The sequence below is a fragment of the Crotalus tigris genome, unplaced genomic scaffold, assembly GCF_016545835.1.
Source record: "Crotalus tigris isolate CLP2741 ecotype Arizona unplaced genomic scaffold, ASM1654583v1 scf7180000017764.6130737, whole genome shotgun sequence".
Classification (NCBI taxonomy): Eukaryota; Metazoa; Chordata; class Lepidosauria; order Squamata; family Viperidae; genus Crotalus; species Crotalus tigris.
In genome coordinates this window covers 5,786,334-5,811,499 of record NW_024096618.1, presented here as the reverse complement: position 1 = coordinate 5,811,499, position 25,166 = coordinate 5,786,334, and the positions used below count along the sequence as shown (strand labels likewise).

The following is a 25,166-nucleotide window of genomic DNA, read 5'->3' as shown; positions in this document are numbered from 1 at the left end:
TATCCGCTGGAAGGATATCCATTTAATTGTCCATGAGAGATGCAATCTCACTAGGTGCTATTGCCTCATAACTGAAGTTTAGAAACTCAGCATGGTGCTTGAGAGCTGAGGTGTTGGTAGTTGCCATCCAAGAACTCTAGTAGTTACTTTGATCTTCTTGGTCAAATCCATATTTCTTCTTGCAATGAACAGTATGTAGTACAAATGTATTTTTCAATTCATGGGGAAGTACACATCCAACAGCAGAATATTTCCTTCTTATTTGCCTCATTCTGGGCAATCCCAGGACTTTGGACCAGGTATTCAGAAGATAGTTTGAGTGATAGGGATTGCGTATCAGTGGCAGAAATATGTTGTTCACCCATCTGTGACTATCCTGTATTCCGTTCAAATTTGGTAAATTAGGAGAAAATTTTCTAGACATGGCTTGATTGTAAAAGAAGAATCTGGTAAGGTCTACTGGCTATGAGATTGTAAAAGTTAAGAAGATAAAATGGCAGCTTATGTCTTTTATATATTTGTAGGCTTGATATTAAATCATCTGTTTCTTTTGCAAAGCTGTAATATCTTCCCCTTTGAATGGTTGGAATTTCTTGGAAGCTCTAAGGTCATCGTGCAACTTTCTCATCTCATCAGCTTCCATAATTCTTGTTTTGTACTCAGTATCTTGAACATTGAGTTGACCTTGGGCTATGTTTTTCTGCTTTGCTGATGTGGTGGATTTTGGACAAGCTAGTTTGAGGGCCAAGGATTCAGATTTCTTCTTTTCCACTGATCCTGAATGTATTTGCGATCCAAACAGCCTACTGCAAAGACAGCAACATGGACAAATTTTGCAATTTGGTCTCGAACAATTGGATTGACTGCAAGACAATGGAAATGTTAAACATATCTGCGCCTCTGATATAGGCTGGAGTCCAAAGCAATGACTTTGGAAGGCCAAGGACAAATGGAACTTTGATAGCACATCCAGCAATAATTGTATCTTTTTGAATGACTGTTGGAGGATTTAAATGAGAAGCATTATATAAAACTAAGGAAGAATGGCTCAGATTGATGTTTAAGTAAGTAAACGCCTAGAAAGTAATTTTCACTTTGGACACAACTTAGATAAAATGTTACTGGGTCACAACATTCTAGGTCACAACTAAAAAGAATAATCAATACAAACTGATTAAAGAACTGATTAGCTAATACAAAATGTATGTGCAACTACATTTTTGAATAGTCAAAGTTAATAATTCAAAAACAATTATGACCATATATCATTTAATGGCCAGCTTAAAAGAAAGTAAACCAAGTATCTTGAGGAAAATTTGAGGGCAGTATATAATAGGGAAGTATACTATAATGCATTTGGTTAATTACATAGCATCCCTAAATATTTGAATATTTCAACTGTTTGCATTAATTTAACAGAATAATAGAATGACATAGTTGGAAGGGACCTTGTAAATCTTCTAGTCCAGGGTTTTTCAACCTTTTCTCCCACTGTACCATTTTTAGGATATGGCAACATCCGAGTACCACCAGTCGCCTAGCAAGGTGTCAAAAACTTGATGACCAAAAAAAGAGAGAAAAAAGTGATAAAGTACAGGTAGTCCTCAACTTACAATAGTTCACTTAGTGACTGTTTGAAGTTACAATGGCACTGAAAAAAGTGCCCCCCAAGCCACAGCTGAGCAAGACACCTGCCTGTCCACCTGGCCGCGCTCTTCCTCCTATCCAAGGTTTTCATTGTTGTCAGCATTTCTGTTGAGGATTGGCAGTGGGGGTGGGGTGGGGGGATATTTGGTTTTTATTCCCCCCATCTGCTGGGTGGTTGCAGCAGGTTTTGGTCACTTCACATGACCCTGGGACACTGTGACTTTCATAAATATGAATCAGTTGCCAAGCATCTGAATGTAAATCACAAGACCCTGGAGATGCTGCAACATTCCAGCTGATCGGCGCTTCTTCTGAGCTCAGCAGAAGCACCAGGATCAGTGCTGCCTTCCAGCTGATTGGTGCTTCTTCAGGGCTCAGCAGAAGTGCCAGGATCAGCGCTGAGCTACAGCTGGAGACTGGCGCTGATCCTGGCGCTTCCGCTGAGCTCTGACAGCCTTGCAGCTCCAGCCATCTCTCGGTCAGGCTTGTGTGATGCTGCCACCGGTTCAGCTTATTCCCCTCCCCTGCTACCACTTTTCTAGGATGGTTGCGTACCACCTGCCAGGTTCTATTGTACCACAGGTGGTACCCGTACCACTGCTTCTAGTTCTAGTCCAACCCCTGCTTGAATTAGATTTCTATAATTACAAAGTTCAAATATTCCAAATATTATGCTATGTGTTATAATAGCCATATCTGCTAGTAGGATTTTATGGGTATTTTTTGAAGATTGTGGTAATTTGAAGATTGTAAATTTGGTGACACTTTGTGCAGAAAACAAATTCTTCAAGGAGTAGGAGCATGTTAACAAAATAGAAATATGGAAAGAATATGTAATATTATGTAATTATATGTAATAATTGGCACTGGTTCTCAAAAAGTTCTATCAAAATTTCTGTGGTAATGTAAATATATACCTTTTTTAAAGACCTATTCATTTTTAGGGCAGTAGCAGTAGGAGGCTGGGGAAATAACACGAGGCTTGGTAATTATAAATATCTATGCTTACATAATCTATTACCTATGCATATGTACGATTGTACGTTTTCTCCACCTTTCTGAAATGCATAAATATGATGGATCCTTTTATCTGTAGAAATTTCTTCCATTATTCTCTGGAGAGAATTCCTCCAGTGGGCAATGGTCAATGAATAAATACTGCACTGAGCCTAGATTATTGGTTTGGTAGTCCGGGCTTTGATTCCACACCCCAATCTACACTCCCATGGGGCCATGCTCTTGACATTTTGATCCTACTCGGTGAACACCCTTGTTAATCAACTAACATTTTCAGGACATGCAAAGCTAACAGGCCAGAACTCCCGTTAAAACTTAGCAAGCTGCAGAACAATTACATCACAAGAAATCACAGCAGGTGGCAAAAACTGGATGACTTTGGCTGCCCTTGAGAAAGAACAAGACAGCTTTCACAATAGAAGCCCACCAGAAATTGCCATAGTTATAATCGGAAGTCAAAATGCATATGGGAAGAAAATACAAGAAAACACAAATCACTTCTGTACTGTCACCAAATCCATGAAGACACAGCAGGAATTCAACTCAACTTGAGGGCTTCTTCCCTTACTATTCTGAGTGACTAAGAACTGAAATTTTGAGCTGGAGAAAGGCAATTATTACCAAGCTACCAAGGTTGTGAACAGACATTTTAATTCATTCTTCCCCCCCTTTCCTGAAATAGAATACTGCTGCTGGTCAAAGTCGCTGGAAAAAATAAGGATGATTAAGAAACTGGTTATTTTAATAGCTTTTGGAAAAGCTACTCGGTTAATCAGTGACTCGGTGAAATCAGATACCATCAATGCAAAGTGCCTCTCACAACACCTGAGCACAGGTGCTTATAGGGGGGGGGAGACATTCCCAGATCTGTTATGGTTATGGTTATGGAGTCCAATGCACGCCAGCAATGGAAAACCAACTCTTGGTTATGTCAATTGATGTCAGACCAAACAACTGCAGATGTTAGACCAGAATTGGTAACAAAGTCCAACCAACAGTCACACTTATCCTTGTTTCAATGCAACATTCAAATACAGATCTTTTTCTCATCATCCAGAGGTGATGAATCTATAAGTTCTGCTCAGTAGAAATCAAAGCAACTTTCTGCTCTTATGGACAAGGAGAGTGATGTCACAAAGCTCATGAGGTCATTATACGAATAATGCCATTATATATTTCACACACTGTTTGAACCATGATGTCATCATGCTTTGTACTGGGCAACTCCTGCTTTCAGTAACAAAAGTGGGGATTTTCTCCATCTCATCTCCTTCCAACTCAATTTGCTCTGGACTGTATAGTTTAACAAGACAGTAATTGACAAGTGAATTTACCCCTTTCTTGCCCAATCCTGGTTTAAGGTATTGTAACCAGGAATTTTTAGACTACTTCCATCTTCAAATCTATTGCAAAATTACATTGGTTTTATTGGGATTATAGTGAATATAAAGCAGAAAGATCTGCAGAGGATCCATAACATTTAAACTTGGGCTACAATCCCCTGCCCCCTTTTACATGCACTCTATTTTGTTTTCTTGATTGTTCCCCCTCCACACACACCAGTAGACACCCCCGACACAAGGTGGTCATCAAGTTCCATGCTGGATCGGAATTCTGTAAATTGAAGTACACATATCTTCAAGTTGTCATGGTTGAGGAACACTGTTCTGAAGTGAGATATAGTATTTAAAATAAAAGGGTATGCAACTAGGGCAGTCTGCATAGAATGTCTTTTAAAACATAAATTACCACCAAGAACAGAAATCCTTTTAGTCAGAGGTATATTTTATATCGTGTAAAATTTAAGAGGAGGTGAAGAACTGGAATTAATCTAATTGTTCTAGTCTGGATTGCCATGCAATAATATACTGTTCAATTTAGTTGTCGGCATGCACTTAAGATTCACTGCTGGTCCTAGCTGTTTGGCAGGTCTGAAAACGCAAGTGCATATTAATTTAGGTTGTCTGTTTATAAGTTGCAGTCTGAGACCCTTCTAACCACAATTCTGCCTTTCAAATCAAGCTACACCCACCTTTCCACCTACAAACCAAAATTCCCAAAAAGAAACAAAGGCCAGATGGTTTAAAACAAACCCATCCTTTGCAGCTCACAAATCTCCAGCTGAAGTAGGTCCGTATCTGTCCTTTAAAACAACATATTCCATGATTGAGTTTTCACAGTAAACCATCTGCTCAAAAGTGGCAAGCTGTTTTAGAGTGGAAATTCAGAATCATAAGAAAGTGGTTATAGGCCTCTAAATAAATTTGAGACTGGCTAGATTCCATGCATCAGTATTCAAGTTTTGCTGGCATGGATATAAATTACTGATTATATAGTAAGATCTCCATAAAAATATGAGACATCCTTTCCTTCATTTTCTTTGTCTCTGAGTATCCTTGAATATCAAAATAGAGGCTGTCATTTCATGTGTTATATTAGACCAGTATGTTTGGGGGGGGTATCAAAAAAACTATGATTGCCCCTTTTTGCCTGCATTTTCTGATACATACATACCCACCTGTGAATATTTCTGAGTTAATTTTACCTTTTTTGAAGTAAATCCCAACTAGGCTACTTTGCACTACATGCTAAGTAATAGTTTGAGTTAAATCATAATGGACCAAGTTCATACAATTTTCTAAACTAAAACCAGCCAAATAACATTTTGACTTAATACAAAGCTTGGATCCTGCCAGCATGCTGGTCTTCAAGGAATATATTATTTTTTATGGTAAAGCACCCAGAGTGATTTAGGTGAGATGGGCAATGTAGAAATATGGTGAATGGATGAATATTATAAATCAGTGGTGGCAAACCTATGGCACAGGTGCCAGAGGCAGCACTCAGAGCCCTCTCTGTGGGGACGCCCACCGTCGCCCCAGTCCTAGGCCTTCAGCTGGGTTTTATAAAACTTTTTTGGTTTAGGCCTCTGCCGCCGTGTGCAAAAAAAAAAAAGGTTCAGTCAATTTCAACTTCTCGTGGGAAAAAAAAAGGTCTTGCAAAGTTGGAATTGATTGAACTTTTTAGTCCCACCCAGTCTGCCATTACCACTGCAGACCACGCCCAGCCAATGGACCACGCCCAGCCAATGGGCCACACCCAGCCAATGGGCCACACCCACCCAGTACTCGATGATGCATAAATGGGTTTTGGGTTGCAGTTTGGGCATTCAGTCTCTAAAAGGTTCGCCATCACTGTTATAAATGCTTCAAATTTAAAGCCTGCGTTCAGATAATATATGACTATGAAGTTTAGATAAGATAGATAAGATAACCTTTATTGTCGTTTTTTTTTACTGTGAGCACAACGGGACACATCAAAAATGAAATTCAGTTGCCTGCTCTCAAAGTGAAACACATACATGACACACACCTAAAACATACTGTGTACAACCTATGTATAGACCCGCACCCCTACATATACATAGCAAATAAATATTAAATACTGTCCGTCTTAATATATAACGGAAGATTGTTTCTATTTTATGAGCTCCAGTGTCCTACTGCTTTTTCCCTGCCCTTTTTCCCACCTATTTATCCAAAATATATAAATCATTATAAGTATAAAAGGATATAAAAACTTCATAACAAAATAATATTTATATTCACTGTAATAGAATTATGCATTCTGATATTTGGTTTTACTGGTTTAGAAAAATGTTTCTTGGGGACCTTTTTCTAAATCTACACTAGAGCCTGTGTCTCCATAACATCGGTAGACATCATGATGCTACATTGCTGATGTAATTTGTTTAGTGACATCATGGCACAGTCCTTTGTCTTCTAGGAGGTTTAGGGAATCTAACAATCTTTTCAATCTTTCTTCTCTAGAACTGAATTGGAAAACTGAATCCTTGTTTGCGTCATCAAATCACAGTCAGGAAAGAAAAATACTCTAAAGCACAGTGGAACACAAAAGGGAATTTGCATCTATTAAAAACCATGAGAAAATAGGGATACACTATAGAGAAGTTCCCATGTTCTCTATGTGTCATTCTCTATGTTTATATCCATCTGTCAGTCCCATTGCAAACATGTGTGCAGAGATTTACAATATAAAGCCAAGGAACAGCAATGCAGCAACAATATTTAATAAAGTATATAAAAAATATCCTACTGTCATTGTCAAGGGCCTGTGGTTTTAACATGACTAACTGGGAGAAGACTTTACTGTAGCTGAGGGTTTATTTTATTTTATTTTGTTCAAAATAACTTCTTAAAATTTTATTTTACATACTTTAGAACTCATAAAGCTCTAATCTGAATGGGACAAATCCAGAATAAAATGCTATTTATAGGGTCTTTAGCTAGTTTCACTCTGCATTTTTAATTTTTTACATGCGGTTTTTAAAATTTGTTAGCTACAATGGGAGCTGGCTATTGACGTTAATCAATTCCATTCTTGCCTGCTCAGACATCTACTCTTTTCCATCAGGCTAATCCAGTGGTGGGATTCAAATAATTTAACAACCAGTTTTCTCTGAAATCACAGAACCCTTTAAGACAGTGGTTCTCAACCTTTTTAATGCCGCAACCCCCAACCGGTCATAAGTCAAGGACTACTCAACCGGTCGTAAGTCGAGGACTACTCAACTGGTGCAGCACCGTTTGCAGAATGGGACTTTTGGCGGGCTCAGCAGGGCAGAGACAGCCTGGACAATTCCTATTGGCTTTTGAAAGCCAATAGAATTAGACTCTATTCAAGAGAGTCTATTCTATTGGCTTTCAAAAGCCAATAGAATAAAAGGGAGTAGCATAGCTAAGGAAAAGGGGGAAAAAATGGCAGACTGCGTTGTTTGGCGACCCCCGTGAAATGGTCGTTCGACCCCAAATGGGGTCCCAACCCACAGGTTGAGAACCACTGCTTTAAGAGGAGCTGTCCCACAGGCCCTGCACCTGCTTGCTTCAGGACCCCCGCACCCAGACCACTCACCACTTGGTGACCTGGCTGCCCGCCCGCCTCTTTCCTTTCACTCCCCTCCCAAGCTGGACTGGCCTGTTATGGAGGATGGACCCTATCCAGACCCCCTCCATGGGGGAATGACGGCGAAAGGCTCTGCCGCCGCTGCACAACAGCCACATTTGTCGCTGGAGGGGCTTTCTTTGGTCCCCACTGCCCCTGCCGTCCCACTTCGCCCCGCAGATCATCTGCTCAGCGGCAGCCGCCTCCTCCTTCTCCTCCAACTCTCCCGTGGCTTGTGCTGTGACCAGGGGACGCAAGCCTCCCCTGCTGGCTCCCTCCGCCAAGCCTCCGTTGCTGCCACCATGCACCTGCTTGCATGAAGCAGCCAAGAAAGGGAGAAAGGCAGCTTACGGTAGCTTCCTTCATCTCCCGGGTGTCCTTAAGTCTTCCTTCCTTCCTTCTGCTGGTCCGCACTTTCTTGCTGCTCAGCATCAGCCGGCATCTCCCTTCTCCATTCTGGAAATGGCAGCCCTGTTTTCTGCCACTTCCAGAAAGGAGAAGGGAGATGCCGGCTGACGCAGAGCAGCCAGAAAGTGTGCGCAAGTGCGGCGGCAGAGACGGAGGGCTTGTGCAGATTTATCGTAACCGGTTCGTCAAACTCAACAAAAAATTAGGTATTGGTTCTGCTAAACTGGTGTGAATCGGCTGAATCCCACCACTAGGCTCATCCCAAACTGAATTACATAAATTGACCCAATCAATTTAGATAGAGGCTGGGTTCATACTTTCCCCTAGCCTAGGTTTAAACATGGTTTGCTGAATGTCTCAATGTTGGAGTAAATCAAACAACATGCTAATCTAAAACGTAGTTGGCTTGGCTTGGTTGAGTTTGGACTTCATTTGATCTTTTATGGAAGTCTTTCAATTGGAAGAGCTGTGGTGGCGCAGTAGTCAGAATGCAGCACTGCAGGCTAACTCTGCTCTCAAGGCCAGGAGTTCGATTCCTTCAATCCTGACCAGGTCAAGGTTGACTCAACCTTCCATCCTTCCGAATTTGGTAAAATGAGGACCCAGAATGTGGGGGGCAGTAGACTGACTCTGCAAACTGCTTAGAGAGGGCTGTAAAGCACTGTGAAGTGGTATATAAGTCTAAGTGCTACTACTATTGCTTAATCTTATCTGGATGAGAGCACATTTAGGTTGATGACCCTAGCAAGCAAACTTTCTCTAGCTGAAGAGCAGATACGCAATCAATCAGTAACTCACCTCTTCAATTTCTGACACACCTTGCTTGGGTCTACTCCACAGGTCGGCAACCTGCGGCTCCAGAGCCGCATGCGGCTCTTTGAGCCTTCCCCTGTGGCTCCCAGCCTCCTCTGCCATTTGCAGAGAGAGACAGAGGCACTTGCGCTTCTCTGCTTCTCTCTCTCTCTCTCTCTCTCTGTGTGTGTGTGTGTGTGTGTGTGTGTGTGTGTATGTGTGTAAAAGAGAATGGACTCACAGTGTTCTCCGACAAGCTGAAAAGCTTTTTGGACGGGGCTCCTCCCTTTACTGTGTCTCTGCAAGAAACAGGAAGCAGGAAAGGCAGGAGAGAGTTAGCTAGCCCAGCTATGCTGACTCAGGAATTCTGGGAGTTGAAGTCCTTGAGTCATAAAAGAGCTGAGGTTGCCTACCCCCGAGCTTGTTGGAGAACAGCTTGAAACCAGCTTGCCAGGTGAGCAGAAGATCGGGGAGGGGGAGAGAGAGACAGAGAGAGAAAGAGACACAGAGAGAGAGGGAGGGAGAGAGAGAGAGACAGAGAGAGAAAGAGACACAGAAAGAGAGGGAGGGAGAGAGAGAGAGAGAGAGAGGGAAAGAGACCCTTTTGACATCTAAAATGAAGATAACACTGCAGATATCCTTTTTTATCTTTATGATATACTGTGGCTCCCAGTGTTTTCTTTTCGGTGGGAAACGGGTCCAAGTGGCTCTTTGAGAGTTTTAGGTTGCCTACCCCTGGTCTAATCTAACTCTCACATCCTTCCTTCTCACCAGTCCATCCAACTGATCAATACTGAGACCTTCTGCTGGGGCAAGGTTTCCCAACCTTGGCAACTTTAAGACATGTGGACTTTAACTCCCAGAATTCCCCAGCTACTCAAGTTTTAGGGAGAAAAGTAAACACAGAACTATAAACACAATGATTAAACACAAGCATTTAACGGGCTTTTTGAAATAGTTGAGGGGCTAATCTGGTTAATTCCAAAGACGCCCCTGGGAAAGAAAAAGTTCTGATTTCAATAGACATGTTTGATCTGTGCTTTATACATCTAAAACCAAAGTTCTTTCCCCCAAACCACCCCATTTATTTCTCTTTTCCCAAACTAAGCATAACAAAATGTTTTAATTCACGAATAATTTGAATGTCAACAAGCAGCAGACACAGTAGGAAAAGCTTCATTTCCATAATGAAAAACTAACCATGTTGCTGGCAGTAATGACATAAATTCTTTTGGTTTGGGGCCAAGCATAATAACCTTCATTGGAAAGTTTCCACTCTTTTGTAATAAAATACCCTATAATGCAGAAACAAAAACAGAAGGAATCAGAAACATGATGACTGACGGAGGAAAAATTTCCTTTTCATTAAGACCACATTAATTACGGTTTAGAGAGCAAGTTTGGTGAAGTGATTGAGGCGTCACACTAGAAACTTCAATACCGTGGATTCTAGTCCCACCTTAGGCACAAAACCAGTTGGGTGATATTGGGCCAGTCGCCTTTTCTCAGCCCTAGGAAAGAGGCAAGGGCAAACCATTTCTGAAATACCCTGCCAAAAAAACTATAGGGACTTGTCCAGGCAGTTTCTTAGAATCAAAAATAACTGAATGGAAAGGAGAAAACAGGTTTAATGTTGACCTGAAACTGAAGTCTGTGCTTTGATTTGTAAGAGAGAAGTATTAACCTTTCACTGGTCAAGCCGCTATGGGATAAGATCTATGCATTTTACAACAGGAGTATGAACATCATATCATAGTCATTTTGGTCTAGTGGTTAAGGTGCTGGCCTAGAAACCAGGAAACGGTGAGTTCTAGTACTGCCTTAGGCATGAAAGCTGATTGGGTGATTTTGGGCCGGTCACTGTCTCTCAGCCCAATTCACCTCACAGAGTTATTATTGTGAGGAAAATAGGAGAAGGATGGAGGAGGTATGATCACTGCCATGAATTATTTATAAAAATAATAAAGGTGGGATATAAAAATACATAAAAAAATAATCTACAAAAAGTGCATGATGAAGATTGTTTTCATATTGGAAAGAACCGTTGACTGGTTTGTCATCCATACCTACCTACCTACCTATCTATCTATCTATTGCAGTGTTTCTCAACCTTGACAATTTTAAGGCATGTGGACTTCAACTCCCAGAATTCTGGGAGTTGAAGTCCACATGCCTTAAAGTTGTCAAGGTTGAGAAACACTGATCTATTGTCTATTTCAGCACTTGAAATGGTCAATGTTTAACTCCACTGAAACTCAGAATAGTCTGTCTACCTGGAATTTCACACACACTCCCCCCCCCACATGCTATACTAAACTCTGTGGTGTTTTAAAGGGAATTAAAAGAACTCTCAAAAAACACCATTAAATTTTATTATAATACTATATACTGTAATGACATTCCATTGTGATGGAATGTCACAACATTTCAAGATAATAAATGGCTGCAACAGCTAAATTATCAGGTACAGATTTCTTGACTGTTCCTTGGTTCTTTCTGTTAGGGTAAAAGAAAAACCAAAATTAAATGCTAAAAAAAATGGCTCCTGTGCTGAATTTTAAGGGCTTTAGGAATACCTCTGGATTCATTTGTACAACTCTCGCTAGAAAGTTATTATATATAGTTAGGCTTAGATTTCCCTTTATATGTGGTGAAATAAGAGGGTATCTACAGGGAAAGGACAAAAAAATTACCATATTTTCCGGCGTATAAGACGACTGGGCGTATAAGATGACCCCCGACTTTTGAGAAGATTTTCATGTTTAGAAAGTCGTCTTATACGCCAGAAAATACGGTATTTTCCAACGTATAAGACGACTGGGCGTATAAGATGACCCTCGACTTTTGAGAAGATTTTCATGGTTTAGAAAGTCGTCTTATACGCTGGAAAATACAGTACATTTGATCATGTGATCCAAGGCCAGAGTTTTTATTACATGGTTGCAGCTTCATCTTGACTATTTTGATCCCTGGAGCCTGTGATAGAGGTTTCCACTAAACTGTTGATGGGAATGACGTCACTACAATGCATTTAATTTTTAGATTGTTTATCAAGATCACAAGAGTTACAATGCAGTGCAATCTAATATTGGTTAATGAGCTGTCTGAAAATTCATTGCTCAGACTGTTTTCAGTGCATTTCTACTACAGCTTTAAGGAGGTATGTTCACATAGCACTGCCACAAAAAAATTAAGATTAGGAGCAAGATTCAGCTTCCAAAAGGGCAGGTTTTAGGATTTGCTTCCCTACCCCAAATTTCTAGCTTTTCTGTCTGATCAAATCTTGCAAAGCAAAAAGTGGACTGGGCAGCTTTAGCAGTTGGAATCAGAGTTTATGATCCTGCAGAATACAATTGCTTCATTCTTAACCAATCCAGAGGGAACAATGGAAATTGACTGCATTTATCCAAGAGTGCATATTTGATAAAAGTAAAACCACACACTTTGACAAATTAAAATGGGAAACAAAGATCTCCAAATTACTTCTGCTTGAACATACAAGATAAGTAAAATAGAGTGTTCATTTTAAGTATGTGGGTGTCTGTTTCCAGTCTGAATGACACGTGATTTTTCTCATACACAATGACTCAAATGGAACCAAAACAATTTCTAACACAAACGCCCACTGAACATCTGCAAAACATAAAAAAAAATCTCTGCCTCAATCGCCCAATAACCCCACATACATTTGACACACAAGGGTACCCGCAGACCTACACATCAAAAAAATCAAGATGGCAACCACACAACAGAAACCCCACCCTTTCAATAGGGTCTTCATTGATTCTGCATTGAATATCAACAGTGCAACAATCCATTTCTGCTGAGATCCTCTGCTGGCTCCTGCACTAAACTTTGCCATCTCCTCTTAACGCTATTTCTCTTTCCCATGCCTCATTTTTGGAAGCCATTTTTTTTTTCTTAAAGCAAGTTGAGAAATTCTGGGAGTTGAAGCCCGCCATCTTAAAGTTGCTGAGGTTGGAAGACACTGGTTTTAAAGAAAGACTTAACCAAGTAACTTCCAAGGGGAATGACAACAGGCAGGAATAGGAGCTAAAAAGACGGGGAAGGAATGAAACCAAATCAAGATGGTGACTGCAACCCCATGACTGATGGCCCAACCCTTTTACAAACCTCTTGCAACATCAGTCTCTAGTTGACAGCCAACTTTATCTCTACCTGGGTCAGGAACCAGTCTTCCTAGACCAGCGGTGGGGAACCTTGGCTCGTTTATGAGTTGTGGACTTCAATTCCCAGAATTCCTAAGCCAGAATGCAGGGACAAAATGTATAAATTGTCCTGCCTCAGTATCTGGAGGCATGAGGGTCTGGAGGGGGAGTAAACTTCCCCTCAAACTCCAGGGAGGCTCTGCATTTTAAGGCCCCCTGATTCTGGGGACTTTCAGTCTTTAGTTCTGGATGGGGTTGTACTACTTCACATGGCATCTGTGTGCAATTTGGGGATCCTTCTAGACCAGCGGTTCTCAACCTGTGGGTCGGGACCCCATTTGGGGTCGAACGACATTTCACGGGGGTCGCCAAACAATGCAGTCCACCATTTTTCCCCCTTTTCCTTAGCTGTGCTACTCTCTTTTATTCTATTGGCTTTTGAAAGCCAATAGAATAGACTCTCTTGAATAGAGTCTAATTCTATTGGCTTTCAAAAGCCAATAGGAATTGTCCAGGCTGTCTCTGCCCTGCTGAGCCCGCCAAAAGTCCCATTCTGCAAACGGTGCTGCAAGTTGTCTGCAGCGAAGGCAAGCTGTCTGGAAGTTTACACCCCTCCCTGCTGAGCAACTACTAAAAATGTAAGTAAAAGAGGGCCAGGGGTGAGAGGTGGGAGGCCGGCGGGTGCAGGGAGGGTTGCTGGCACGTGTGGGGCCCGGCGGGTGGCTTACCTCCCTTGGGCTGGGCCAGCTGGTGGCCCAGCCGGTGGTCGGCCTGCTCCATCTCTGCCGCTTGCCAGCTATGCCTCGGCCGGCACAGGGGGCAGCACCATGCATGCGCGGCACTCCCAGGCAGGGAAAGTCCTCGACTTACGACCGGTTGGGTAGTCCTCGATTTACGACTGGTTGGATAGTCCTCAACTTACGACCGGTTGGGGTCATGGCATTAAAAAGGTTGAGAACCACTGTTCTAGACTTACGGGAAGTATCAGTTTGCACAACTATATGTTGGGCACCCATTACATACTTTCATGGATCAGGAGGCTATACTCATAATCACTTATATCTTTGTCACCTCCCGACTGGATTACTACAATAAGTTCTGCCTGGGGTTGCCCCAAGGAATATTTGGAAGCTTCAGGTGGTATAAAATGCAACAGGGAGGGCAGATATATGACACTACTGCTCCACAAAATTGCATTGCTTGCCAATATTTTTCTGAGTTCGTTTCAAGTTATCTACAAAGTTCTTCAACCTGGGACTGGGTTTCTTGCAGGAATGACATGACTGTGCAGTCTGTCCATGACTGTATCAGAATCACTTTCAACTGCAAAATGAGCAGCACATAAATTTGATAAATAAACGGTATCTGCCCATCCTATCAGATCTGATAGAAGAGTCTGCTCTAGGTCATGTCCATTAGGCAATATCATCTGATGGAAGAGACCTCATTTTGTCAGGGTACCTGCCCTCTTGAATGTCACTCATTCCCCAGGAGATTAGACTTGTCCCTGCTGGCCTTGAAGACCAAGTTTGGTTACTGAGCCTGGAGCTCTGGTTGTATGGTTAAGCCCATAAAATGGTTATATTAATTGTGTTGGGTTTAATCTCAGCTGCTTGATATGTTTTACATTGGCTTGTTTATAATATTTTTAATCATTGTTAGCCACCCAGAGTCAAGTATTTGAGCCATATATATTGAGTATATACCTACACTTTGCTAACAGCAAAAGCAAATAAACTTGTTACATCTTAAGACAACCATTCTTGTTCTATATGGTTCATTTCACCAAGTGTCTAAAGTGCTAAGCCGTAGATTTATATGTTTATATGTGTATTTAAAAGACACGCAGTAGTTTACAAAACCATCGTAAAAAACCCACACCCAAACCTGGCACATCTGAGAGGGGAATCCCTTTCCATGCTCAGCCAGGTTTCAGTAATGCAAACCAGGTTGGTCCCCTTATCCCCATCAAGCTTTAATACAGGTCCACCTAGTGTGAAGCACCAGCAAGTAGAGTCCAGACCATCAAAACTGCACAGAGCAGATTTTGGATACTGGAATTCAGTATTGGTCTTAGAATCCAAAGCCAGTTTCCCCACTCCCATGACTGACACATCATCCCATGCTTGATGCCTCTGAAATACTTCCCCTAGCCCATCTCCTCCTGCCCTGAAGCAAAGGGAACCCATCCATAAACTACCTAGGACTGCTGATTTAACTAGTTTGCCAGTGATCCTGTTGAGCATTTGGGACTTCAATCTGACAACCTCTCCCCTCCACATCACCTAACCCAGGGGTAGGCAACCTTGGCTCTTTTATGACTCGTGGACTTCAATTCCCAGAATTCCTGAGCCAGCCATGCTGAGGGGAAAGGGAGAGGTTTCCAAGCTGAGCCATGCTGGCTCAGGAATTCTGGGAGTTGAAGTCCACAAGTTATGAAGGGGCCAAGATTGCCTACCCCTGACCTAACCCAACAATTTGTCTTCCACCCTAAGTCTGACCCACCGACTACTTTGCTTTCACCCAGAGCAGCCAGGAAACCCTCACCCCTAGTGACCCTATCAGGCAGAATCCCCCCTCCCCCAAATCATCTCTCACTCAAGAGCAGCAAATCCAACCTCACCCAGTCGATGCTCCAACAAGCGGTCCCCACAACAGTCTTTGCCAATTCAAGTTTCATTCCAGGAACCACAGGAACAGCACAACACGTCTGCCCTGCGATTTCCTCCACAAGGCTTGACCCCCAACTCTTTTCAGGCCCGAGGCCCCAGCAGAAGATCAAGGAAGGTGGCTGATCAAGCACCAGCTGCAGAATGACTGGGGTTCTCTTGCAAGACCACCACCTTGTTCTGCTTCCGCTGCCTACCTGTCCATCCCAGTTCTACCTTCCACTGGGAGGATGCTATAATCATGGCATTTTAATGTTTGGCTAAAACAAGCAGACGGTGGTTAAGAAGATGCCAAAGGAACCGGAGGTTTTTTCCAAAAGCTACTTTTTATCCATTCAACTTGCTCTAGAGCAGAGGTGGCACTCAGAGCCCTCTCTGTGGGCACGCGCACCGTCACCCCAGTCCTAGGCCTTCAGCTGGGTTTTATAAAACCTTTTTACTTTAGGCCTCCGCTGCCGTGTGCAAAAAAAAAAAAAGTTCAATCAGTCAGTTTCAACTTCTCGCAGGAAAAAAAAAGATCTTGCAGAGTTGGAATTGATTGACTGAACTCTTTAGTCCCACCCAGTCTGCCGTTACCACCGCAGCCACGCCCAGCCAATGGGCCACACCCAGCCAATAGGCGAAACCCACCCGGCACTTGACGATACATAAGTGGGTTTTGGGTTGGGCACTCGGTCTCTAAAAGGTTCGCCATCACTGCTCTAGAGTCCTGCTTCTTAGCAGGAAGTAAACTCTTAGCTAATACCAAAAATCTGAACAAGGCAGTACTTAAATGGGAAGCCATCAGGGAAGTTGTGTGGTAGGCTGAAAAGTCAAAATGAACATCTGGAAAGGCCAGATGGCCAATTTGTATCATGGCTACAAACACTGCATGAATGAACTTTGCTTCTCTGGAGCAAGGAAACACCCAACAGGATCAGTCTTCACAGACATGATTTGCCAATTCTGTGTCGTTTCAGTTGCACACTGCAAATGGATCGCTGCGTGTCCATCTGTGGCAAATAAACTGCTTCCCCCAAGCCACTGAGCCAGGTAGCTTAAAGAATTGCAATTTCTTTGGAACCATTCATGCCTTGCAAATAATAAAAGATCGCAACGGGTGACTGCTTCCCCCCCCCTTTGTGTACTCGTGTTTCTAGTAAACACTTTTTCAGGTCTTTGTATTTTCCTAAAACACTGGAACAGAATAGCCTCAGGAGGCTTAATCATAGATCCTTGTTGACTGAAAATCAATGCTGCATGATGCGAAGGCTAGTCAGAAATTCAGGAGCCAGCAGAGTTCTTGGCATCTGGGATTTTCTGAGCAGATGTCAAAGCCCAGATTCCTCCTGTTCCTTTCAAATCATGCTATCTGATTTCATGTACAATGGACACTTAATTCCACGTACAAGGCACACCACTTCCATTAAATAAATGTGTTTAATTTCAAATAGAAGAAGCGTTTCTGCAAGTCTCCTGTATTCATTCTAGCAATTCAGAAATGTAAGGCATGTTAAAATTTTATCTCGGTTAAAAGAGTAAGAAGGAATTTGATTAAAGTCCTTGACTACCTGGTTGATGTTTACAGATCTTGGAAAGAACCAAGCAAAGTAGAACTTGAATAAGAGTTGAATTAGAGCAGGGGTTCTCAACCTTGGCAACTTTAAGACTTGTGGACTTCAACTCCTAGAATTCCTCAGCCAGCTTTGCTGGCTGAGGAATTCTGGGAGTTGAAGTCCACAAGTCTTAAAGTTGCCAAGGTTGAGAACCCCTGGATTAGAGTCACTATGAAATCCCATAGCCAAAAAACAAATTTGGGATGTGAAAAGCGCATCTCAGAAGACCGTTGATTTTATTTTTATTTTACTATTTATTTTATGTCAGAGAATACATCCTGCCCTTCTGCTTGAAACCTACCAGTAAAATTGACCAATCAAGATAAATTAAAAATAAAATTAAAATCGATCCCATCAAATCAATGAACAGTAAAAACTTTGGTAGAAAAGTTGTATTTTTGCCATTTTTCTAACTAGGGGAAGGGGAAAAGGAAAATGCACCCTTTGTCAGACCTGCCCCAATCAGACCCCTTAGGAAAGAAAGACCCTCGACTCCACTTGAGGGAAGGCATAAGTTCTTTTACTAAAGGCTGCTGGTTGCAGTAAAGTCAGGCTAGAACTAAGTTTTCCACATGAAAGTTTACAAATTTTTCCCCTCATCCCAGTCCTCCTGACCAATGACCAGTTTATCTTCAACCAATGAAAAGCCAGATAGGTGTTTTGAGAATCGCTGAGATATTTGGAGCAATCCACGTTCCATTCTCAAGGTGGGTGGCCTCGAGTACGGGCACAAACTGGTTCTGTGCTTCCCTGCTCTTCGTCAAGCAGTCATCCCCCCTGTTGTGATTCCATGCCAGCCTGTGCTCCCAACAGCTGAGTCTGAGGAATCTGAGGAGGAGGTGGAGGAGGCATTCAAAGGGCCCTCAGGGGCAGAGAGAGGCTCTGATGAATTACAGGACTCACGGTTTGATGCAGAGCCTGGGCCCTCCATTCGTGTTCCTGATGAAGCTCAGCTGTATGAGGAGAATGAATCAGACTCGGAGGACTCACACCTGATGGATATGCTAATTGATGCACGCACACGTCGTCAATTAGCGAGAGTAAATCAGCAGCAGTCAATATGGCAACTCCAGGGTAAAAGGAGAAGGCAATGAGAGGCAACGCCTTGGGACTGCTGTATAAAAAGAGGAGGTGTGGGCGGTGCTGGTTGCTGAAGGCAACCGTTTACAAAATACTTCTTGGAATCCTGGTCTGTTCATCTTGCTTGTGACTACTCTTCTGTTTGCATTGTGTTTCCTGTGGACTATTTCCTTCATTTGGATTGAGTTTTGCTGTTTGTGTTTTGGACTATTTGGCAGGTTTGTTACCCATATTAAAAGGGGTTTGTTTTGTTTTAAAGTGTCCAGCCTATTTTATCAACAGGGGTTTGGTCCTTGTGCCTTTAACAAGGACGGCTATAGGCTGGGATGGAACACCCCCTTCCTATTTCCCATCACATCCCCATACACATTTATTGCCCATTTATCCCCCCCCCATGCCCCCTTCCCCCTAGCTTTTGATGGCAGGAGGCCAGTAAGGCACCAAACTGAAGATGGCAGAACTGACATCCCTGTGGCAAGAGCTTTCCATCCCTTCCCATGTCCCACACAGCCAAACTTCATGATTGGCAACCAGGAAGGTGGGTAAAAGTCATCCTCAAGGGTCTCCTCTCAGGATAAGCAACCAAGTTGCTGCATTTTAGACAAGTCTTAATTTACAGGATTTCTCCCCCCCCAAGGATGGCCCCCAAGGAAACTATATTGCATAGTCATGACCATTGTCGTGAGGGTGTGCATGACCACCATAACCAGTTCAGGGAGGATCACAGTTGTTGTACTATACCAGTGGTTCTCAACCTGTGGGTTGGGACCCCATTTGGGGTCGAACGACCATTTCACGGGGGTCGCCAAACAACCCAGTCCGCCATTTTTCCCCCCTTTTCCTTAGCTGTGCTACTCCCTTTTATTCTATTGGCTTTTGAAAGCCAATAGAATAGACTCTCTTGAATAGAGTCTAATTCTATTGGCTTTCAAAAGCCAATAGGAATTGTCCAGGCTGTCTCTGCCCTGCTGAGCCCGCCAAAAGTCCCATTCTGCAAACGGTGCTGCACCAGTTGAGTAGTCCTCGACTTACGACCGGTTGAGTACTCCTCGACTTACGACCGGTTGGGGGTCGCGGCATTAAAAAGGTTGAGAACCACTGTGCTATACTATACCTGCACATGTGCCTGCTTCCTAACATTCCAAAAAGGCCTCAGTGACAGCTAGGGGTCAAGGAGTGTGACCAAACTTTGACTCTGTTCTCTCTTGCAGAATGAAACTTCCTCCAGAACAGATTTAATCTGTCTTATTTTGTTCTTTTAAGAGCACCTCAGTTTTTTTCTGGATTGCTTTTTTGGAGTTGTACATTTCTGGATATCATCAGCATCCTGATGGTGTCCTGCTCCAAAATCCGGTATATCCTTCCTCAGTGATTTCATACAAATGTTAAAAAGCAGAGAAGGCAAGATTTGGACAATGCCCTGGGTGATGAACAGCCACTGCCCAGCACTACTTCCTGGGTACCCTTCTTTCTTGGTTCCACTGCCAAATAGCATCTTCACTATTTGGGAGCAAGCTCCATGGTATCCGAAGCAGAACATCCAGATTCAGCCATAGTTTCATTCCATACAGCATTAACCTTGTGAACTCTCAAGCTTCCTCCTTCCGTTATATATTCAAGATGGACAGTGTTTAATATTTGTTATGTATATGTAGGGGTGTAGGTCTATACATATGTTGTATATAGTATGTTTAGATGTGTATCATGCATGTGTTTCACTTTGAGAGTGGACAATTAAATTTCATTTTGAGGTGTGCCGTTGTACCCACAGTAAAAAAAATGACAATAAAGGTTATTTTATCTTATCTATCAGATCATCCACCCAAGCCACCACATTACCATATCCCACAGGAAACCTTGATTAGAATGAGTCCAGATAATCAGCTTCTACAACTGCAAGGTTAGCATTTGCTCAATTACTCAACCCCAAAATAGAATTTTCTTGACCTAGAATTACAAAGACCTTCTGAGAGTTCTCATTAGAGGTCTTATCACTGGCTCCTTAAGCAAGTGAGAATACATTCCATGTTCAAGAAATATTGATTATGGTTTAATCAGAGGGCCGGTGCCAACCATGGTCAATTTAATCATCCAGGAGGGAAAAGGTCAAGCAAACAAGGTGGTGGGGTGTCAGGATGGTGGCTGTCACTGTGACTGAGGGTGGGCCTTCCACAATTGTGGCCACCTCTTTGATCAGTCAACAAACACCCTGATCTGAAAAAGTTCCATATGAACGGGAATAACGACAGCCAAGGTTTCCTCTGTAAGAGCAGCCCTAATTGTAGTTTGAGGCTCATCTTTTTTTACTTTGCCTGCAAGAAACAATGATAATGTTCCTCCAGCTAGCCCATCTGTCATCCCTTGGAAGAGACTACGCTCTGGAATAGGAAAGAGTTGGCAACCTGATCCATGGAGACAGAACTGCAAAACTCACTGTGGCCTCCAGCATAAGGCCCCATATCCTACTTGAAAATGTCTGCATGGATTTTTATGTCTTATCATATTGTTCAAACCCAGTGCACTGGATTATCTATTTAATATATATATATGGAACGGTTGCTGGAATTGGGTATGTCTAGTTTAACAAAGAGAAGGACGAGGGGGGACATGATAGCAATGTTCCAATATCTCAGGGGCTGCCACAAAGAAGAGGGAGTCAAGCTATTGTCCAAAGCGCCTGAAGGCAGGACAAGAAGCAACGGATGGAAACTAACCAAGGAGAGAAGCAACCTAGAACTAAGGAGAAACTTCCTGAAAGTTAGAACAATTAACCAGTGGAACAACCTGCCTCCAGAAGCGGTGAATGCGTCAACACTGGAAGTTTTTAAGAAGAGACTGGACAGCCATTTGTCCGAAATGGTATAGGGTTTCCTGCCTGAGCAGGGGGTTGGACTAGATGACCTCCAAGGTCCCTTCCAACTTTTTTTATTTATTTTATTTTATGAGACTTATATACCGCTTTAAGTGCAAGCACTCTCTAAGTGGTTTACACCAGTAAGCAATGGTGGGTCCTCATTTATGATGATGATGATGATGATGATGATGATTATATGTTCATTAAATTTATAGCACCTCTTTTCTTCAGAACAACGGGGAGCTTAGATGAGAATTCCCCTTTTGGTCTTCAACTCAAGAACCCTGTGAGTAGGCTGGGATGAAAGAGGCAAATCTTCCAAAGAACTTATGTGTCCGACAGTAGATTCTGAATCCAGGTTTTACTGACCCTTCATCTCCATATCATTTTATTTCCCTTGTTAATTCAGAGTTCAGTAAACCAGAGAAAGGCTCAATTCAGAAATTCTTTTCTACCAACTGAGCTCAATAGGCCTGTATAATCTTTCCAGTTGGTTATCCACTGGCAAACCCATCCAAATCCTAAGCAATCCAGCCCTGCAGGACTTCAGTTCCAATTCTTAAAACGAGGCTCCAAGCAGTCTTCACCCCAACTTTTCAAAGCAACTGCATCCTTTCCTAGAATTGCCTTGCTGCAGACGTGTCTGTCTGTGTTATTTCTGCAGCTGGAAGCTAACCAGAATAGAGCTGGAAAGGACCTTGGAGGTCTTCTAGTCCAGCCCCCTGCTCAAGCAGGAGATCCTATACCAGTGATGGCAAACCTTTTAGAGACCGAGTGCCCAAACTGCAACCCAAAACCCACTTATGTATCGCCGGATGCCGGGTGGGTGTGGTCCACTTGGTGGGCACAGCTACAGTGGGCTTGGCAGACTGGGTGGGTGTGGCTACTGGATGGGTGTGGCTGCAGGAGTCATGGCAGATTGAGTGGGCATGGCTGGGGTGGGCATGGCTACCTTGATTTTGCTTATGGGGAGGGACACCTGTGGGAGCTGGGCAGGGTTGGGGGAGATCCAGGGGGTCTCTGGTGGGTGGGATGGTGGGCTCCCCAATGGCGGTTCCAGGCTGGCTGGCCTTAGGCCAGTGATGGCGAACTTTTAGAGACCACATGTGCTGGGGTGACAGCGCGAGCCCACAGAGAGGGCTCCGCATGCCATAGGTTCGCCACCACTGTCCTATACCCTTTCAGATAGGTGGCTGTCCAGTCTTTTCTTAAAAACCTCCAGTGAAACCTCTTTCTAGAAAGGCATCTAGAGCGTGGCCATGCTCCCCTCACACCTTTTCCCCCTCCCTCCCCTCTGCGGGGTACCCCAAAGGGGTTGCCGCCAAGCTCGACAACTGAGAGACTCTCGAAGCTGAGCCCAACCCCTCCAGTAAAAGGAGGGGGGGGGAGAACAGTTTGACCAGGCCTTCTGTTTGGTCCGGCACTAGCGCCACCGCCCCGGGATTTCCCCGGGGTCTCCCTTCCAAATCCGAACCGGCCCAGCCCAGCCCCTCTCGCCGCGCTGGGCTAAAGCCGGGCTGCAGCCCGCTCCAGGGGAGCCAGCCGCGCTCCACCAGCGGCAGCCACTGGAACTGGCCGGCTTAGACCCGCAGGGGAGCAGACGAAGGAAGCCGAGATCCGACCCCCCCCCCCCAAGAAACCTGGCTCTCCAGTTCTCACCCCCTCCACAGCCCCCCCCCCACACCGCTCACCTTGGCCGAGGGGCGACGGCGACCCCTCTCGGCGCCCGCGCACGCGGCGGCGACTGCGCGGGCGACCCTCCGGGCTTCTTCTCTGGCCGCTGCCCTCCGCGCCGTCCGGCCTCGCCGGCGAGGGCAGCGCCCGCGTGAGGAGAGGCGCCCACAGAGTCCTTCCCGGGGGACGCGGGAAATCCGCCGGGCGCTGAGTCCAGCAGCCGGATTGGCAGCCCGGCGGAGCCCCGGGATCCCTCAGCGAGGCGACAGCAGCCGCAGAAGCAGCAGCACAGGAGATGGAGACAGGAGGCGAGCCGCCTCAGGCGCTGCGCAAGCGGGCGCCGCCGCCGCCGCCGCCCCCCCTGCTATCTTCCGCTGCCATTTTAGCCCCCCCCCCCGGCCGCGGGGTGCTTGGCCGGAGGCGGGGCGGCCGCGGAGCCTCCAAGGGCGGCGGGGCAGCGCTCTCCTCTTCCTGCCGGCCGAGATGCGCCGGTCCGAGTAGGCAGGCGGGGAGGGTCCCCGCGCCAAGCGGAGGAGGCGACCGGCGGCGCTCGGACCCCGCTTCGGGCTCCCCAAGGTCACCGAGCGGCCCTCGGCGATTTCCGCCAAGCCCTCGCTCTGTGTCTGAGCAGGTGCAGAAAGCCGTCCGAGGGAGGGGCCGGGGCAAAGTGGAGGAGGGGGCTGGTGGGGGTCTCTCGCCTCCCCCTGGCCTCGCCTGTTAACTCTGACGGTGGTCTTTCCAGAGCTTTGCGCGCCCCGGAGAGTATCTAGTCCTGGTTTGTTAGACTTTGCACGACTGCTGGTTTTGGTTTTTTTTTGGTTTCAAGAAGGGAGCAGCCTTCTCGCTGGTTTGGCTCTTTCCTGATTGAGGGCTAACCTCAAAAAGATAAGCAGGGTTCGACCTGGTTAGGGCTTGGAGGGTGTGTGTGTGTGGGGGGGGGGGAACCACCAGGAACTTCCAAGATTTGCAAAATAAAATATCCTTGCAGTTTGCAGTGGCAAACCAAGTCCGCATATTTGCTGCTGAAAAAACACCTTAGAACTTGCAGTTGAGAGGCTTTACTGGCTGATGTTGGGACCTAAACACCGCAAGATCTGGTTAGTGTTTGGAGAGGAGACCACCAGGAAATCCCAGAACTCTGAACTCGATAGGGACATCAATCTCGCTCATTTTCTACTTTCTCCACAAAGATGCCACTTCCAGTATCTTTCTAATCCCTGTTTAATTACAGCATTAAACTCTAATACTAAATTAGGGCTGACAATTTGTGATTGCTTTGGTTGCGGGTTTCTGGTTCTGACCTGGCCAGTAGCAAGGGATGTTGAGTTTGCTAACTCAGCAACATCTAAGGGGCACCTTTTCCTTTCCCATCCCAAATGGTGATCAGTTTTTAGGATGCTTTATGACCCCAATGTAGAACTGGCAGAGGGCTGCAGTTAAAAGGAGAGAAAGAAAAAAGTATGTTTGCAGGCGTATCAAAATGGGAGGAATAGATGAATGTCTATTTCTAACATTAGATTTGAGAAGGGTAAAATTACCCTGCAGTGGGGAATAAAACCAGTACAGGGTTGTGCTGAGGATATAAGGCAAATGAGAAAGAAAAAGCATGAAAGCTGTCAGAATACAACAAAAGGCTGCATACAGGTAGTCCTCGACTTACCACAGTTCATTTAGTGACCAACGTTACAATGGCACAGAAAAAATGACCATTTTTCACAATTATGACCTTTGCAGCATCCCCATGATCATGTGATCAAAATTCAGATGCTTGGCAATTAGTTCATATTTATGACCGTTGCTGTGCCCCAAGGTCATGTGGTCACTTTTCGTGACCTTCTGATAAGCAAAGTCAATGGGGAATCCAGATTCACTTAACAACTGAGTTACTAACTGATCAACTGCAGTGATTCACTTAACAACTGAGGCAAGAAAGATTGTAAAATGTGGCAAAACTCACTTCACAAATGTATCACTTAACAACAGAAATTTTGGGCTCAATTGTGGTCAGAAGCCGAGGATTATCTATATTGATATTTATTAAATGATTACACCATTCAATACTTTTTTTTTTTTTTGCCTCTGCAAGTGGCTATCCATATATACCCAGGTTTCATGCTTTTTCCTTTTGGCGGTACCCAGGGTTGTGGAAAACATAGGTAAACAGCAAGAAGCTGTGAGCAAAAGAAATTAGAAATTAGGAATAGGATAGGATAGGATACCATAGAATAGAATAGAATAGAAGAGAAGAGAAGAGAAGAGAAGAGAAGAGAAGAGAAGAGAAGAGAAGAGAAGAGAAGAG

At 44.2% G+C, this 25,166-nt stretch overlaps 1 protein-coding gene across 2 annotated transcripts in view; it reads right to left on the bottom strand.

Moving 5' to 3' along the window:
* The window catches only part of PRR5 (proline rich 5), a 91,463-nt gene extending 68,245 nt beyond the window's left edge, over nt 1-23,218 (bottom strand). The window contains exon 1 of one of the 2 annotated variants that reach the window (XM_039341370.1): nt 22,885-23,218. The gene's annotated coding sequence lies outside the window, so the exon portion shown is untranslated. The remainder of the gene's footprint in view (nt 1-22,884) is intronic. The other variant, XM_039341368.1, reaches the window with a different exon arrangement.
* Between the last annotated feature and the right edge of the window lie 1,948 nt (nt 23,219-25,166).